This window comes from Epinephelus moara, chromosome 24 (assembly GCF_006386435.1).
Source record: "Epinephelus moara isolate mb chromosome 24, YSFRI_EMoa_1.0, whole genome shotgun sequence".
Classification (NCBI taxonomy): domain Eukaryota; kingdom Metazoa; phylum Chordata; class Actinopteri; order Perciformes; family Serranidae; genus Epinephelus; species Epinephelus moara.
Window position 1 is genome coordinate 7601302 of NC_065529.1, and position 19000 is coordinate 7620301.

The window sequence follows — 19000 nt, forward strand, 5'->3', positions numbered from 1 at the left end:
TCACATGCTGATCCTATGCCAACATTTTCTTCTCATAATTGGGCTGAGAACCATGCATTACCTAGATTATTTTCACTTTAAATAAAAAACTTTAACTCAAACAGATACAGTCATAGCAAAACTTCCAAGGATATTACTAAATGCAAAATTTCAGGTAATTCTTTAGAAACAACTCAGATAGAGCAATAAATATTGGCTTTAACACATGCTGAGATTGTTAAATGAGCTCTGTTGTGTAAATAGATTTGATTGGTGGTGTTAGGACCATTGCAGTGTGTCCAAGAGCAAAAAATACATTTAAGTAGGAACAGTGATGATACAGATGATAACAACAATGATGATGATGATGATAATGATGACGTGGGATGGCGGTGGCAGTGATGCCTGTGGTAAAAATGCTAATGCTAGTTGGTTTCCTCTGAAGTACATTAACACATTAAAACGCTTATCATCTTACAACTCATCAAATGAACAGTAATTACACCTGTTCAGCTTCTTGCATTAAACATGTTGCTGGCACTCCAAATGTACCAATGCAATTAAGTGCTGACAAAATAGTGGGTTATACTGGGCTGCTTTTGAAGGGCCTCGTTCTGCCTCTCGGCTAAACAGCAACGTGAATGAAATGAATAATAAAGAGAAAGCGGCACTCAGATCCTAAGGGTTAGTGGCCCCGATGTAACTGAAAAAAAAAACCCTGAAAAACTAACAACCAGATGTGTGGCGTTACCAGCCAACACAAACAGAACGTAGAGAGAAGTTAGATAGCAGCACAGAGACGCAGAGGAGGGCAGCTCTAATCAAACAGCTGCTGACTGGATACTGCTGTGCTCTGGGAGGAGAGGGGAGGAGGGGGGGAGAGAGGGAGGGAGAAGTCCACCAGGACTGCATAAGAAAACTGCACTCCTAAGAAGATGATTGGAATTCAACAAGAGCTGTAGTGTTACCCCCAAGATTAGGATCAGCATGTGACAGGACCACAGTGCAGAGAAAGGGAAGAGTGTGTTTTTTTTTTTTTTTTTTTTTTTTTAAATGTCTCTTAACTCAAAAGACTCCTACAGGGCTCGTACTTTTTCAAATAAATCATTATAAGCCATCTTCAGTGACCTAGAGACTACTACAATTTTGAAGAAGTATCACTTAAAAGAGGATAGGTTTCAATTAGACCGTGGTGGGAGGGAGCTCAAGAGGGGTGCTACTAGAACAACTGGGCTCCGTCACTTAAACTGATACCCCTTTTCCACCAACGTGGAACAGGTTTTGTTCTGGTTTGCACACCTAATTTCAAGCTGTTTGGAGCATTTTGAACCAAAATAAATTAGTTCAGAACCCGACAAGTTTGTTTCCAGCTGGAACTAAAGGGTAGCAGGTTTTCCTCAACCTTAAGTATGAACTGTAACACACTCCTACCAATTTATTTGATGAGGGCAGTGGATCTAGGCTGTGGTGGTGGCACCTTAGAATGGAACCAAAAAAACCCCCAAAACAAACAAACAAAAAAACAACACATGGGCCAGTGGCAAAAACAAAAAAGATACAAATTCAACTTTTGGAGAGATGCAATCCGGCGTCACGCTGCGGTGGCCAATCACTAAAGCAGGGGTCACACCGTTAAGAAGCCGCAGTCCACAGAAACAAGTTACGTCGCTTTCTAACATTAAACATTACAGTGAGTAAAAGAAATAACAAAGTGGGCACATGTATTAACAGCTCATGTGTAATATCCTACAAAGGTGAGCACTCGATTTGCTTGTGTGTATGCATGTCTTTTGTAGTGAAGATACTACAGTAATGATTATCTTAAGGAATTCTACAGGGCTTTTAAGCCAACATAAACAAACTTAACAAAGACAAACACTTAGTTGCTGAAAAAAAAAATGCAGCATTTAAGTTACGCTCCCACTCTGCACCTACTCACAACAATGCAAAATTTGGTACAAATGCAGCCTTATTCTTTTCTTTTCTATTGCTTTTGTTAAAGCCGGAGACAAGCCACAATGGCACACAAACCCATAGGGGGACTTCTGTCAACAGCCCTGGACTGGCACCTGAAGGTCGACAGCCCAGCCCAAATTTCCAGACACCATAGCTGTGACCATGCTAAGGCCTGACACGGTTCTCATGTCAGAATCATCAAGGCAGGTGGTCCTGCTGCAATTGACTGTGCCCTGGGAAGACTAGATTGGAGAGGTGTTTGAGAGGAAGAAGGCTAGGTATGAGGAGTTCGCAGTGGAATGCCAAAACAAGGGATGGAAGACCCGATGCTACCCCACTGAAGTTGGCTGCCGAGGATTTGCTGGCCAGTCGCTCTATAAGCCCATTAAGTTGCTGGTAGGTCAGAGGACTGCACAGCAAGAGAGCCATCAGGAACATCGCTGATGCTGCTGAGAGGGCTGTGGATCAAAAGGGGTGATCTATAGACCACACAAGCTACCTAGACACAGGCCAGGATCTGATCAACCCTGGCTGGGTCACCTGGGCGAGGGTGTGTGATGTTGATAGACCCAAAACACCCGATGACACTAGGTTACATCACTAATGATGTGTCTGGGTTTTGGGTTTTGTGACTCTGTATTCCATAGTTGTGATGTTATCGCATTGACAAAATCTATCCACAGACAGAAAAATAGACATATAAACACCTGGTAAAATACTCAAAACAGTTTCTTTGGTAGTTCACGCTACAATTGGTGTCACCAGAATCACATTTGCTAATGAAGACACACACATTAACGCAAGGTGAAAACAAAACCAACTGACACAACATTGTCAAGGCTGGTAAAGAGGGCCCTATGCTCTCATTAATAGTTGTTGTAGCATAAATGAGACTTAACATAAGAGAGGCTCAGACATAGAGTTGTACATTTGAGGGTCTTTTAATGTCACGAGAAAACTACAGATTTGGTACGTCACGACAATGTATATTGTCTGACAAACAAGCAGTATCAGTTCACAAATATGTGACACTCCTACAAGCTTTCCCATACACTCATTCAAGGTGCTTCCTGTCACTTAAGCTGCTGTTTCCTGTTACTTAGATGACCATTTTTTGGGACATTTGATTCTCCTCACATACACAGATTTGGTCAGTCATATCAGGTCATCACTACATAGTTTGTCATTTCTTGTTTTTTTTTTTTTTGTTGTTGTTGTTTTTTAAATAAAAACAAAAATCTATTATAACAGTACAAACAAAAGCTCTCAGGTTATCTTTGCGATTCACCATCTTGCTACAGTTTACTTCTGTTGTGCACTGTGCAACACCTTCTCTTGGTGATGCATCCTTGATTACAATGGTTCGGCTTAAACCTTAAACGGGTGGAAACTCAGGCTGGTATGCTAGGTAGCACCAAGGTTCCAAACATTCTGAGCAGAACTGGTTCATGAACCAGAGCTTATTTGGTGGGAGAGAGGTGTGAGGTGCCCACGAGCAAGATCCCTAATCTCCAACTGCTGGTGAGTGGCTGGCAGATCACACTGGGTTTTACTGTGGCAGCTTTCAGGTGTAGATGTGAGCAAATGGTTGAATGTGAATGATGAATGAATGAGAGCACTGCTCTCAGTAAAACCTACTTAAGACAATCCACTTTGAGCTTGGAGAAATAATAACAGTTGTATATGACTACCTCTTTTTACTACTAGACTTTATTTGTCTTCAAGATTTGACAAAAGAACAAAAATAACAATTATGTTAAACACATTCTCTCTCGGCAGCTTGGTCTCTCTCGGCAACCTACGCTTTGAACTACTAAGTTCTAGGTACATCTCTAGCGCCGGTTTTGGATGCACAGGGATGGCGTGTGAATTTCAGCTTGTTACAGTGTCTTATCAAAATAAACACCAAAAATACTTGATTAGGCGGAGACAAAAACATCATGGTTTGGGTTAAAGTAACATAGGTAAGTTAACAAGTATGTCATGTGACATGACTATGAGACCTATGTCCCCATGAAGAATTCACACGGGAAGCGAACAGCGGTCTCCTACATCGAAGTCCTGTTTGTTCGACTCAAACGTTCTTACTTTTTCTATGACACCATTGCTGCAGATGGGTTTACAATGTGGTCAGTGAGAAGCCCAGAATGTCTTATACCGATGCTAAAGGATGCCTTGAGCATTAAATCAAACCGTGACAGCCACTGATCAAGCTGCCATACTAGACAGCCTAGTAATGAGAATGGGTTGTTATTGTATGATTATTATAATATGGACCAGTGCCATATGCTGCTGCATCATTTAAGGCCTGAATTTTTTTGCCATGCCATGCCTAATGGCTGCATTGACTCTATGTATTCTGCACAATGTAAGTGTGTTACGTATACTCTGCTGATGTGGTTAGCTTTGATGAGTGCATTACCACCTCTGACAGCCAATAAACCTTTTCCCTGGTATTTGAAGATCCTATGGACAGGACATACACTGTGAGGGTAAAATAGATTGTAATGACCCCCCACTGGATACATTACTATGCAAATCAAGCCACCCCTAGCCAACTATGGCCACAACAGAAATATATCTGATATGGTAAATATAAAAGAAACAGCCCTAGATAAAGCTGCAATATGCTGTTAAATGAAACTATTAAGATTTACCGAAGTGTCAGTTAACCATGCCTGATAGATCTACTTACATACAGAAACACCGTACTACCGTATAAGCCTTGAATGACAAGCTATGTGAATGTAGTGCTCTGTGCAGTGCTTTTTTGTGTTACAATACGTAGTATTAACAGCAGATAATTATTGATTTACATTTACTTCCATCAAAATGCCTTGATCACATAAAAAAGAACTGGCCGACTACAGTGCTTATTCATCAAGTGTTCCCTCTTTATTTGCTTCTTCATAAAAGTCTCTTCTCTACATCCTGGATGGAGGATGTCCACATAATAGAGCATCTCCTCCAAGGGCTGCAGGCTACTAATAGTGTGTACAACTCCATTTTTCCCTGCCTTCCCTGCTCTATTCATGGCATAGAACATGAAAAGTCCACAGAGATAACTTCAGAACACTTTACATTTATTATAACATCCCTTACACAGGAGGAAACAGCAGAGTTAAAAAAAGTAGTAATTCCCGATATGGGTTTTTCAATGGCAAATGCTGATGCTAGTGTTTAGAGGGCAGGGTGGCTGATGGCTGATTTCTTATGCATATACCATGTTTTTTTTATTATTATTCTTTTTATTTTTTTTTATTATTATTACTGTTTTTTTGCACCTGATAAAATGAAACTATTTAATAACAGTAACATATGAGACACAAAATTGCTAAATTGAAACAACACTTATTTAACACTGTTATTGTCTGCATTGTCTGTTGGCTTAAGTAGTTCTGCACATTGTCTACATTGTACTTAATTTAAGTATACAAAAAAAAGTATTGATAATTAACATCACAAAGGTAATCTAACTAAACTGTTAAGTTCACTAAATTTTTTTTACTGAACTTCAGCATTTACATATAGACTAGATAAGATGGGGTGTCGGTGGCTTAGTGGTAGAGCAGGCGCCCCATGTACAAGGCTGTTGCCGCAGCGGCTCGGGTTCGAGTCCAGCCTGTGGCCCTTTGCTGCAAGTCGTCCCCTCTCTCTCTCCCCCCTTCACACCCAACTGTCCTGTCCATTAAAGGCAAAAAATGCCCCCCAAAAATATCTTTTAAAAAAAAAAAAAAAGACTAGATAAGATGACTATTTCTGACTGCGACAAATTAGGACATGAGAGGGAGGGAAAGGGACAGGTTTGAGCAACTCAGCAACTGTCTATCACTCAAAGCTTATGTTCACTGTTTTGCACTTCTAGGGTTATTGCTTTGGTAAAAATCTTGTTTAGTTGTAGGCTATAACTTGGAGCATAGTTTTGAAAATGCAAAGGAAAAACATTGTTTCAAATCATTGCTTTGCCGTGTGGACAGCCACTGCAACTAAAAGACTCCACAGTTACACTTGCTTACCATAGACTGGTGCATGTAATACAGAACCAAAAGTCACAAGCATGACTTCTGTCTGGAAACTTTCAGCTGTACGGTGTTAGCAACTTTTGCTGAGGTTAAAACAACAGATTAGCAGATTAGCACACAAGTCAGTCTAACACCCTCTGATTCTGACCTCGTCACATAACGTTTGATCATGGATTTTCCTTGTTAAGACATGACATGTAAGGTGCCCTGGATGTGTTGGTTGTTGTTGGGTCTGGGACACTGTGTCAAGTTATACCTGTTACATGCATTGTCTTCTTTCAAGATACACTACTGTTGTCACAGGAAATTTATCATTTACATGCAGTGTCCTCCAAAATAAACGCACACCAGGGGGACAGGCGAGCAGCTGAGGAAGGGGGCGGAGTGAAGATTGCCCCTCGCTGCGGGGAGAGGAGAGAGGGCTTCCCCGGAGGTCAGGCCTCTTTACCTGGTCCCTCTCCTCCACACTAGGGCTGGGCGGTATGACAAAATTTTCATATCACGGTTTAAGAAAAAATCATATCGGTTTCACGGTATTTCATGGTATTTTGCTCAGGTTCAGCCAACTTGACATGCTGCTGTGTTGTGCTATGGCCTATTCAAGTGCCGGAATTTGTTATTTACCTGACAACGCCTGAACACAACACACGCTCCGCTCCATTCATTTGGGCTCCACTGACTGCGTAGGGAAGCAACACGTAGAGAAGCCAGCGGGGTTGTTTACCGTTTGCCGAGCCGAGAGGCTGCATGTAGGCTGCATGAAATGTTAAAGCATTTTCCACCTAAGTTATTACATATATTTGAGTTATCTACAAGTTTACTGTACTGTTTGTCATCTACTCGCTTTCAAATGTCCGCCACGGACATTTACACAATGTCACGGATAAACATGGGTAAATGCATGAAAAAAAATCATCACATATCACCTCTGATAATGGTTTATTCATTTAAAAACACATTGTGCTCGTTTAGCACACTATTTCATGTAGTTTTTATCTGCTGGAGGGTCGCGTAGGGGAGCGTAGCGCGAAAAAAATAGAAGAGCCGCGTAAAATAGAGAGCTGTCGCGCGTCAGACGGGGGTTGTCGCGCCGCTCCCGTTGCCGGTGGAGCCGCTGATTAACAGGGGGGTGAGCTGCTAGGGGACTCGCGCTGCAGACGTGTCGCGTCGCTGACGTGCCCGGTGGGACCCGGCCGTACTATACAACCAGAAACAATGATTATCAGCTGAAAAAAATGGTTTTAGGGTTTAGTTACTCTTTAACTTTCGTTCCTCTTCGGTCACATTTCCCCCTGATGCTGCCGAGCACCGTTAAACTTTAACAATAACTGCAAGTCACTGCTCAAGCGCCGGCATAAATGGGATGCTAGAGCTAGGAGACCCCAGTCAGCTACAACAACAATGGAAGAGAGAGTTGTGTATAAAACGAGCTTACCCAATGACAAATCAGGTAAGTGTTTTACTTGTTGGGATTAGGAGTATGGGCTGGGAACGTCCATATAATAGTTTTTTGAGCCCTGTAAGCTACTTAAGCCGGTTGAAAGTCTGCTACCATTGTAATACCCAACTAATGTTCATCACATTTTCTCACTAAAAGAATGGAATCAATTTAATTATACAGATGGTAAACATTGTATATGTTAGCAAGAGGGGCCCATTAACTATATTGAGCTTTGAAAGCTAGGAATTTAAGTCTTACCATTTGCTCTAAGGTAACATTACATCCAGCATTGGCATGATTCCCATTGTTTCACAGAACCCACTGATGTTTGCCCAAAGAATGGGAGCGCTAACTTCGTTCCACAGGAGCCACACTTACAAGGCTGCCAACAGAAGCACTTGCAGATATGTTTTTTGTCGACAGCTTCATGAGTGCAGGCGTCGGCTGGTGCCAATTATATAAAACTGCCAATAATTGCTCAATTAATCAACAACTGATCAATTGTCAACCACAATAAACTTTTTGAAAATGAAGTATTGTAAACTATGTCTGAAGGCTGATGGACTTCATTTGTGAAGTAAGATTTACAAATCTGACATACCATTTCCTTAAAGAACAAGTCTCTGAGATTCCAGCCTCCAACCTAACACAATGGAGGTGAATGGAATTTTTTAAAAGAAAATGGCATATTGAAAATTCAACAAAAAAATGACTTTTCAGAACCAGCGTCCCTGTAACTTTGGACAGATCCACAAAATATCTATTTCTTCAGTAAAAGTAGCTCCAATGAAAACTTTCCACAGAAAACTCACAGACAGACATCTCAAAACCTGTGCAAATAAAACCACAGCAAAACTATGGGCCCTGTCAGAGACTAGAGGTGAGATTACTGGAGAGAGAGAGGCCAGAGAAGCTGTGATAAAGGTACACTATCAGAAGATGAAGTATTTACAGAGATGCAGGAGAGAACTCTGCTACATGTTGTTACGAAGATTCAGAGCTTTGTAAAACAGCACTGACACAAGGTGCACACCGAGCCAAATGAGTCATTCATACAAACTGCAAAGTGCACAGAGACTGCTGTAACCGCGGATACCTTTCACTGCCATAGGTGTGTTTATGTATTTGCCAGCATATGGGACGGAATCATTTTAAATTATACGCCATTACAGCAAACTGGCATGAACAGTACAGAGCACAAATAGGCTTCCTAACATGACTATTAGAGATGATCATTTACATCTCCCTCCAATTTCACTCACTAAATCGTTTAGTGGCACATAATTAAGGTCCTGCAGCTAACGTCACACCCTGTAGTAGCTGCCATACTGGCTGGAAGAAAACATTTTATTCTCTGGCCTGCTAGCATGTACAGGAAATGCGTTATACTGACTGCTTACATTCACAAGATTGCTGCAAAAAAAAAAATACTTTGCAAGATACATTTTGCTATTATATAACTACACAAACAAAGCCAGTGATATTTTTTCATTATCTACTTTAATTGGTATCAGCCATATAAAAGCCAATCCATTCTGATCCTTTGTTTATTGTAATCCAATGTGTGCCAAATGCACTCTGGTGAGACTTGCTCTGAGAGTGTGTGAACCAAAGAGCGGTACAAATAACAAGGGGACGCAATTCTTACAAGAGTGTCTTCATTGGGAATCAAATTAGAGCAAAGAAATTTACTTTATGATCTGGACTTGTAGATTTAATTATTTCAAATCAGTGCTTCCTAGGTACAACAGTGTGGTCTTGAAACCATGACTTCAGACAGCAGACAACTTCAAAGTGCTCATTCTGTGAAAAACAGTGTTTTCTGTGTTTTTTGTTTTTTTTTAGGATTATACTGTTTCACTTGAGAAAGTACAGTTACTCCAGTTTAGTTGCTTTCCCCGATTCATATAGGTCCTATATGCCTGAAACTAACCCTACAGCAGTAAGACATATGACTGGTCACAACATGTCAGCCTGAGGACATCCCCTTATTACATAATATACTTCTGCAAATGTGTGTCTGTCTTACTCAGCAGTTATACCTCTAAAACACTAGTTGTGTTTTTTTTAAAGTGCTGTTAACACACAAAACACACCTTAAACATGGCTCAATTTCAAACACAAGTACACAAACTGACTTCATTATAACCAACGATTCATAGACAAAACACTTTTTTTCACATTTTCACACTAAAACAACATGCTAATGTTACTAGCACAAGCCAATGGTATTTTAGATTGGAAAAATTAGCCTAGTAGCTAACAGAGTTTTCTTCTACTCAAATAAAACCAGGAATGACAGCAATAGCCTATTTAACAAAGATAATGTTACAAAATTAAGCTCACAAGGTTCACTGAAATATTAATTGTCTTATACTAGAGACGTTTTCCACAGAAATACAACATACTAACATTATTAGCATAAGCCTATGACCTTTTATATTGCATAAATTAGCCTAGTGGCTAGCTGAGTTTTTCTCTATCTCTCACATAAAGTCAGAACAAATCACAGACAGGACTTAAAATGCAGGTTTGCAGTCAGTTTCCACCCATTTAGCAAGCACTGTGGTTAATTTCTTCAATTTAGTTTCATCCACAAGTCTGTGGTGATTTGCACACTTAGAAATAGTGGGGTTGAGCATAACAGGGGGATTGAGACATGCAGCAAAGGGCCGCAGGTCGGAATCGAATCCATAGCCATTGCAGCAAGGACATAGCCTTTGGATATGAGGTGCTAACAGGTTAGCTACTGAGCACCCTGATCTCGGAGTTTTTAAAGTAAAAAGAGGCATTTAAAAGTGCAGTGGTGTCTTATTTTCCATCACTGCAGCAGCTTTGCTACAAGCAAGGGTGCCTCAAAGAGACAAAATAACACAACGAGACAAAATAGCAGGAGGAGCGAGGGGTGGATCTGACTCATAGACTGTAGCGACATCTCGCAGACAGCCTATCACTCAAATGGCCCTGCCCTTGAATATGCATAACTTTGGATCTAAACAGGTAATTTATATTAAATTCACCCCCTGCACAGTTATGATGACTGTTAAAATTAGCTATTGAGACCAAAATTCATTTTTGTACCAGGCTGTATTTTGCTTTAAAGTCAGGCATTGTAGCATGAGGGTCTCCAAGGATTACTCTGTTTCGAAGCCAGCCTCAAGTGGCTGTTCAATGAACTGCAGTTTTTGGCACTTCCACATGAGCCTCATTTTTCAGCCTTGGGTGTTACCGCTTGTGCTAAACTCACAATGTTTCCTCTAGATTGCTGTGTAACATCTATCATTGGCTTTGTAGCAAAATGTAATTTTTAGTGCAACTGATGACCACACAAACCATACTGAAAAAACATTCCAAATGGCATCATTTTTTTGGTTTTGATGTGGCTGTTGTTGGGTTTTTTTTGCTACCATGGTCTTGCTAAAACTAGGCTTAGCAAGCTATAACCTAAACTACAGGCTGAAACCACGTGGAAGGGTTAGAAGATAGTAGTGCTATTTTGACCGGCTTTTAGACTTTCAACAGTTTGGTCCATTATTGACCCTGCTGTTAATTAATTGTTGACTTTTTTTTTGTTTGTTTGTTTGTTTGTTTGTTTGTTTTTAACTGACAACTATAAATTGGATGGGCCCAAAAGTAGACCAGTGAGCATGTGGCCAGGCATTACTCCTTGTACCTTTAAAAACCCTGATCCTATTTTATAGGCCTCTGCTTGAAAATTGCATATCCATAATGAAATGAAACATCTCTGCAACCACAAGGTCTATTTGAATACTTTTGGTGTCATGGTAAAGGGAACACTTGTGAGATTTGTTAAGATGTGTAAATATCAGTATATGTCTTATATGTGAAGAGTAAATGAAGATGGCACAGAGCACAAATGAAACATTTTGAGGTTCGCCTAAAAAAAANTGTTTAGGATATACACATACAACTGTCCGTTTCGTTTTTTTCCTCTCCCACTCCAAACTGACCAATACACACCTACTACATTTGAAACTGAGTTTATATTCTGAGCTTTGGAGGCCTGTATCTCTGTGACGGCTTGGCCGATTGATTGACACCTCGTTTGATTCGTTAGAGCCAATAGAATGATGCTATACCTACCAAAGAGATTGACAGCACTGTAAGCCAATCAGAGTTAGCAGAACGCGTTGTGGGGAGATGTCGGCTGCTGTGAGTGGTCATTGTTTTTGTTCCCCCGGAACCTTTTTTTCCACCTGGATTCATTTGAATGACGGACAACTAACGGTAGTACGCAAACGGAGCGTGAATCAACAGCAGAATGCGCATTTTACGGCGAAATTAATAAGGTAAGAGCCATATTACAAATATATTTTGGCAAATAGATTTCTGTTGTTGTTGTTCTTTGGGCTGTAGCTCTGTAATGGTTAAAGGGAGAGTGATTTGGAGTCTCAGCTTTCATTTGAGATGACTGGCGTGTGTTTTGAATAACATGCGGTCGAGTTAGAGCCTGAAATTTACCGAGTGGGTCGGGATATCGGTGCTGTTTGGAGTTGTTGGAGTTAGTTGTTGTTGTTGTTGTTGTTTATTTAGTTGATGTTAAAACTGAGTTTGGGGCATGTAAAAAGTTTTTTTACAGCCTTGTAGCTGAGATTCTGCTGTTAATTTTGATGGGCATCATCACTATATTCTTCTGATCAGTGTATTGATACACACCAGGCCTTTATTTGCAGCTCTAGAGGTCCCCCAATTGGGTTCAACAGGTTTTAAGATATCTGATACAACAGATTAACACTTATGTTGCGTTCACACCAAATGCGATGCAAATTTTCGTTGACTGCTAGAATATTTTGTATTGATTTGCTTCATATGTGCAAATAACTCACGTCATATGCATGTGAAATCGCTGAATCAATGAAGGATCTTGCAGCAGTACATCCGCAGCATCATACGTCCCCGGAAGATCTCAATGCTGATTGTCAATCGCAGCACGGATTGACGCTTAAGTTCAAATTTATCAACTGTTAGCGTATGACGCGAAATCATGCTACTTGCTTCATTCGCGTAACTTAATTCGAGAATTTTGTGTAATTTGCATCGTGTCCATTGCGCCACCCGGCAGGAATTCGCATCTACTCACGTCTTTACATTGACTTTACATGTAATTCACTTGCACAAATTGTTTTATTCACACCTGTTGTGAACACAATATTACACTCCACTCTATACAACACTGTAGCACACTATGCAAGCATATAACCATATAATACATTTTGAAAGGGGCATTCTGCATTTTGATATTGATGTGCTTTTATTATATAGTTTTTATACTGGCAATGTTCCTTTTTCATATTGCCAACAAATCTAGTGAAAAAGACTAAAACCAACCATGAATGGTACGCATACGGCACTCTTTTTAAATCCAAAATTGAAGAAACTGGCAGGATTATGTTTCACTGGGATTGTATCTCATGATTTCATGTGACAAATTGATCGACTGAATGTATTAAAACCTGATGTATTCTCCTCTGTGCCATTGAGCTCCATTGTTATCCAAAATCTATTAAAAACGCATCAGTGAGCCACACTGTTGCACTGGGTGACGTGTTCCTTTATTACCATGAACACACCCACTGCAGTTTATTTTAACTCAGTCCCACATACAGCATCCCGCTGATAGATATATGAAATAGAGCCTCCAATGTTGTTAATCTGCTGCTGAACAAAGTCCCCAACAAATGCACTATTTCATCCTGTCTGAGCACATTTTCATTATATATTTGTGAAGCTTTTTAAAAGATTTATGTCTTCGCTTCAGTGAAAAATAGCAAGCTTGTGGCTTTTTGCCTTTATATGAGAGTCAGTGTAGAGAGAGACAGAGAGAGGGAAAAACAGGGAGAGAGGGAGGCACAACACGCAACAAAGGTCCCTCAGCTGGGAGTCGAACCATGGATGCTGTGGCCACATGGCACACACTCCAACCACCAGGCAACCAGGACACCCCCTTCACCCTCAATTCAGCTTGCTGCTCTCAACTCCAGTGCCGAATGAAAGTCAGCTAAAATACACATTAATCAGATGACTGACTCTACTGCTGTCACACACTAGTGTGCTATGATTTTATCACTGAAGTACGACAAGGACACACACTTTTTATTTCTTTGAATGTGAAACAAGAATTATGTCCCATGAGCCACTGATTTCTTTCCCCACAACATACCAGAAGCTGATACACCAAAATCCTTGTAACAATTGGCCCACTCCCCTAACCATTAAAGTGAAGCTGGGATGCTTTTGGGGCTCCAGACCCAAATCTCTTTCTCAAAAGCCTAAAATTTATGCTATTCCATAAAGAAATCTAATATCATTTAGATCTTCTTTTATTATTTAACAGCAAGAGAGATAGGAGAGGCTGGGGGAGGAGGGGATGACATGTAGCAAAGAGCCCAGGCTGGACTTGAACCCAGGCTGCTGTGGCAAAGACCCAGCCTCAATGGCATGCCCTCCACCCAGTGAGCTACCAGGGTGTTCCAAGCCTAATATTAAATTCAAATTATTGAAGACCACATTTTCAGAATAACAATTACATCCCTTTTCCACCAAAATTAGAGCGTGTACGCAGGTTTTTTTTAACATGCGAAAACCCACTTAAAATAGGCAACAGAGTCCTTCCCCCTTGCCAGTAGACCAGAGCTGTGTCCACGGCTCTGCAGCAGATGACTGCTTTTTATGTGTGTTTTTTTTGGTGTATCACACTCAAAGTCACAGACAGGCCAGTAAACAGTAGAAAGCAGCAAGTCAGCCAGTGAAAATGTTACAGTGGTTACTTCTTTTTATATTTCTTATATTTATTCAGACTCTCTTTCAGACTTGCAGACAAATTTGGAATGATGTTTCAGCGCTGCTTAGGCGGAGACGGAGGGTATTTTATGGTGGTGTGTCATTGCATCTGGCCATTCAAGAGGCTAAAATTAGCACATTCAACTGGGTGTTGTACTTCCATCAATGTCGATTGGAGCTGGAGCCTTTCTCATCACATGAAAAAGCTAGATGTTAGCGGGGGTTTTATTATGCAATGAAAAAGGGACTTTAGATACAAATTAGGAAGTAGGCTCTACAGGATGATTTTATATTTTTTTCCCAAATGATAAACAGATTTTCAGACATTCTGTTATCTGAAATGGCTAAAAAAAATAGTGCATTAAGTTGCCCTAAATATGAAAAAAACAAAACAAACAAACAAAAAAAAAAACGCCCCAGGTTAGCATGTCTCCGGACCCCACCAGGTTTGGGCTAAGCCCTGAATATTTACAACGCCTGGCTCTGCCCCTGCAGGCAGGGTTTTCTGCATGAACACTGCTATTTTACTTTCCTCCCTTCAGCAGTCACTCATATTTTACTGACAGAAAATTGGTTTTACAAAATTTAATGTGGGCCAGAGTGAAATATACATTTTCCCCCATTTATAGACTAAATATGAAAAACCTATATGCCTGTAATACAACACCTACTACATCTCTAAAATGATCATGAAGTGAAATCAACACCTTTGTAAACAGTTTAAACAGAAGCTTAAACTTCGTGAGGGTAGCACTGCAGGGCTATTCTATGAGACTGTTCAGTTGGAGCTGCTTGTACTTAATAAACTGGAAACTGTGTGTACACAACATTAAAGGACTCACGGTGGGATTGGGGTAAAAAAATAAATAAAAAATAAACCCCAAGTGTGACAGCAATATTTCAAAACGGAGAAAAAAAATCACTCACCATTCCCTCACAAGTTCCATTAGTAAATAGAAACATAATTTCAAAACTGCAATGCAAAAAAAACGTAAACTGCATCTTATACTGATAATGTTGGCATTAGGGACATTAAACCATTCCCAGTGACAGATCATCACAGTATCCTTTGTGTTAGGATACTTCACAGTGCTGCCAGAAGCTTGTGAGTTTACTGAATACCCCTCCTGTACTGCCCTACTAATGCTTTATGTATGCACAATACTTCACCATGAACAGGGCTGTCGCAACCGGACATGCAAACTAGGCAATTGCCTAGGGCCCCGAGCTGGAAGGGGGCCCCCAGAGACGGCTGACATTGGTCCATATCAATGACAATATGATGGAACCCCTATAGACACTGCAACAACGACAACATGTTGGAATCCCCCCTAATGGGGCCCCCTACTAGCTGCTGCTTGTGAGTGGCAGTGGAAGAAGGGTGACCAGGCGCCCCGCATTGTGCGGGGCCGCACAGCATTTCTGTCTCTTTTCACGCGTCACGCAAATTGAGACCATGTCCCACATGATTGGTTGCCACCCACGCTAGCATTGTTGGAGTACCGTAGTACTACGGTACCTCACGGTACCACTACTGTGGGATAAGTTCAAAGTCCAATTGCAAGAGGGTGAGTGTCCATGCGCCATCCAATAACGGCGCCGGTGGCCACCTGGCACTTGATATGCTGCTGCGGTGGTTTGTATCCAGTGACATTTCAGGTATTAGCTGAGCTATTGAGTATCTTTAAGCAGTCAAAGTTATTATTTATTTCTTTTTACTTGTAGGTTAGATTTGTTTATATGCTACAGTGATTTGTTTTCCACAGAGCTCTATGGTGCAAGCATTTTACTCGCATTTGCGACTAAAAATAGTTTTGCGCAAGCAAAACAAATCATTCAGGAGCACACTGTGCGAGTACAGATTTCAACCAGCAGCAGAAACTAAAGGCGAATCCTGCCGGTTGTGGGTGGAACAGGTGTCACGGCCCCAAGTTCAATAATTTCCTCTTTGTTGATTTCATGACTGCCCAAAAGTACCTGAACAGCCGAGCCGTGGCGGCACACAGGTATGTGATGTGTCAGAGGAGAAACGAGCCGTTAACATTTCTCTCTTTGTGGCAGGTAACGGTCCACAAACCTCACCTCACTTTAGGGACTGTTCTTTACTTGTCAGGGGAGGAGGGTGGCTGGTTGATTTTTATTTCATTTATTTATTTTATTTTGATCCCCTGTATGTTAATCACTTATTGATGCTGTTTTTGAAGTATGAATACGTCAATAAGTGGGGGGGGGGGGGGTCCAAGGTGCCTCTTGCCTGGGGCCCCCAGAGTGTCTTGAAACAGCCCTGACCATGAACACAGTAACGCTGTCAGCTACATTATTAGACCAGCAGTGTGTGCAGCAGTTTGCACTGAAGGAAAGGATGCAAGAACAACATGTAATGTTTATTCTATCTTTAATCAACTTTCTTACATCCCATAAAAGACAAGAAAGGAAGGCAAATCAATGGCTCAGACTTTTTTTTTGTCCTTTATGCAGTAAATACACTTACCTTCAACCTTGCTGGCTTCCCACGGCCTTGCAGATGGATAATTATGGAATGGATGGAGGAACGGCTGGGAAGAAGTGGTGCTCAGGCTGGGTGGGGGGCAGAGGGAATAGAAAATAACAAGACAAGTTTAATTACTGTAGGGTACAGAGGACTAATAAGACTTCTCTGTCACATTGTGATCAAACATATGGGGGTCGTGAGCCAGGATGTTACGCTGACTGATTAAGGATGAGGCCTGCGTGGCAGCAGCGCTCTGGCAGGAAGCTACACTATTGACAGAGAGAGCAGAGACACCCCCAGGCAGATCCCAACAGGTATGTCACACCTGTAGCTCTGCTAATGAGTTATATCGCCCACATACACGTGTCAGAATGTTAACCCTCTTTATATTACAATAAATGTCATGAGTCAAGGTGTAGAGTGTAGAGGAACAGCCTCTCTAGACTTCCCTTGAACCAGTATTACCAATGAACAAGACCCACCAGACCACCGGGGGGTCAAATGTTTAGGACTCACCCCTGCATTACCCCGACTGGACAAAAACTTCTTTCAGCCATCCTTAAGCCAAAAGGAGGTAAAAAAGTCACTTGGGATCCCTCAAGTTTCAGATGCCATCTTAAAGTATCCAGCCTTGGGGCAAAACACGGTGATGAACGACCCACTAGTTGTCGTGAAACAATGCTTCTTTTCTTAACCACAACCTGACCATTTGCATTGCCCCGGGGAAATCACGCCCTCCACTCTCTTACCAAATGTTTCTGTGTGACCAAATTGAAATGTCTGTTGGAAGTGAAACTATATATTTTATCCATATTATGTGTTTGGAGTTGTAGAAATATAATTGGGGTTCATTAATCAACTTGTACATGAATATGGAGTTATTAATTTTATTAGTTGCTTCCATCATTAGGAGGGTGGTGCCCCAAACTTTATAACGAGTGCAAACATTCTCAAAAAGGTATTTCCCCTACAAGAGCACTGGTACTCTTTGTAAAAAAGAATGACTTACGAAGATGGTGGGTCAGAAAAATAGATTTGACTGAATGGAGCACAAGTAAAATCCAATACTATATCACACATAACTTAATAGAAGCCCCTTTTGCAATGCCTGTTCACAGTGGGAATGTTGCACAGTTATTCCACCTCGCCACTCTTTATAAAAAGGTACAATTGCAGAAGGGGTGACTTGTTCTGACTTACTGACTCGTATTTTGTGAGTTGTATTTTTTATAAATGCGCACTGCCAAGACTTCTTATAGTGTTTTGTATTTCTGCTTTCACATAGCCTATATGTTATCATATGTATGTCTGTATGGCATGTGTTATGGTGAAACCAAAGGAAAATTTCCAATTTGTACAATAAAGTTTTCGTATTCGTATTCATATGAGAGTTTTCTTGCCTTTAAGCTGGCAATGGAGGAAGTAATAGTGCTGAATCGACATCTGTGTAAAAGGTACAGTCAGCAGGACGGGACCATGGGTGGGACAGGTATGACATTTTGATGCCATGTTATGTGTGCGACCCAACGTGGGGAGATTTAAAAAGTAGCTGATTGCAGTTGGCAGCTAACTCAAAGAAGAAGAACAGCCGCTGAAAATGTCATAACCTGGGGAGACAATGAGGTCCTTATCCTACGAGCAGAAAACGAGACCAACCACCACATATCAGGGACAGTAAATTATTGTTATTGCCATTTTATGCTGTTTATGGTTTATAAGGCGCTGCTGATGCGTGTTACATGTCACACTAGATGTCGACATTGCTGTGTTACATGTCATGTCCAGCACGCCTCTGGAAAGCCAGTATGCTATCTAAAATCTTCAAATGGGGCGGCATTATGCAGTCACTGTTTGTTTCTGTAAAAAAGCAAAGGCGGTGTAATAGAGGGACTTAATAGCAACCGTCTCGTGCAACCTCTGTGTAAAAAGGGCTTATATTTTTAAAGTAGGTACTGTATGTTCAAACCGCACAACACAAAAGTTATTGTTGACAGTTGTGTGACAGCGTCAGAGACAGACCAGAAAGCAAATAAACACAACGTGAAAATGTAATCTTACAAACATACATGTGTTTTGTAGAGTTTTAGAATACAAAATAGGCAGTAGTGTTCCAAAGTTAAAGGGAAATTTCGGTTTATTTGAACCTGTCTCCTATCGTCCTAAATTTGTTTCAAGTGACTAGTGACATAAAAATAATAGTTAGCATGTTAGCCGTTAGCCTAGATACAGCCGGGACGCATAGTAGCGTCAGACCTGTTAAAACGTAAGTGAACGGGCAACCTTCAAGTGCAAAGTTAGTCCACTAAACAA

The 19000-nt window shown here is 41.0% G+C and overlaps 1 protein-coding gene and 1 pseudogene across 4 annotated transcripts in view; one reads left to right on the plus strand and one right to left on the minus strand.

The window, feature by feature from the left end:
- fhit (fragile histidine triad diadenosine triphosphatase) overlaps positions 1 to 19000 on the minus strand; it is a 533753-nt gene that overhangs the window by 470096 nt on the left and 44657 nt on the right. For all 4 annotated transcript variants that reach the window (XM_050039363.1, XM_050039362.1, XM_050039365.1 and 1 more), the window contains one exon: positions 16691 to 16776. The gene's annotated coding sequence lies outside the window, so the exon portion shown is untranslated. The remainder of the gene's footprint in view (positions 1 to 16690; positions 16777 to 19000) is intronic.
- LOC126385465 (peptidyl-prolyl cis-trans isomerase-like) overlaps positions 1 to 19000 on the plus strand; it is a 109400-nt pseudogene that overhangs the window by 15083 nt on the left and 75317 nt on the right.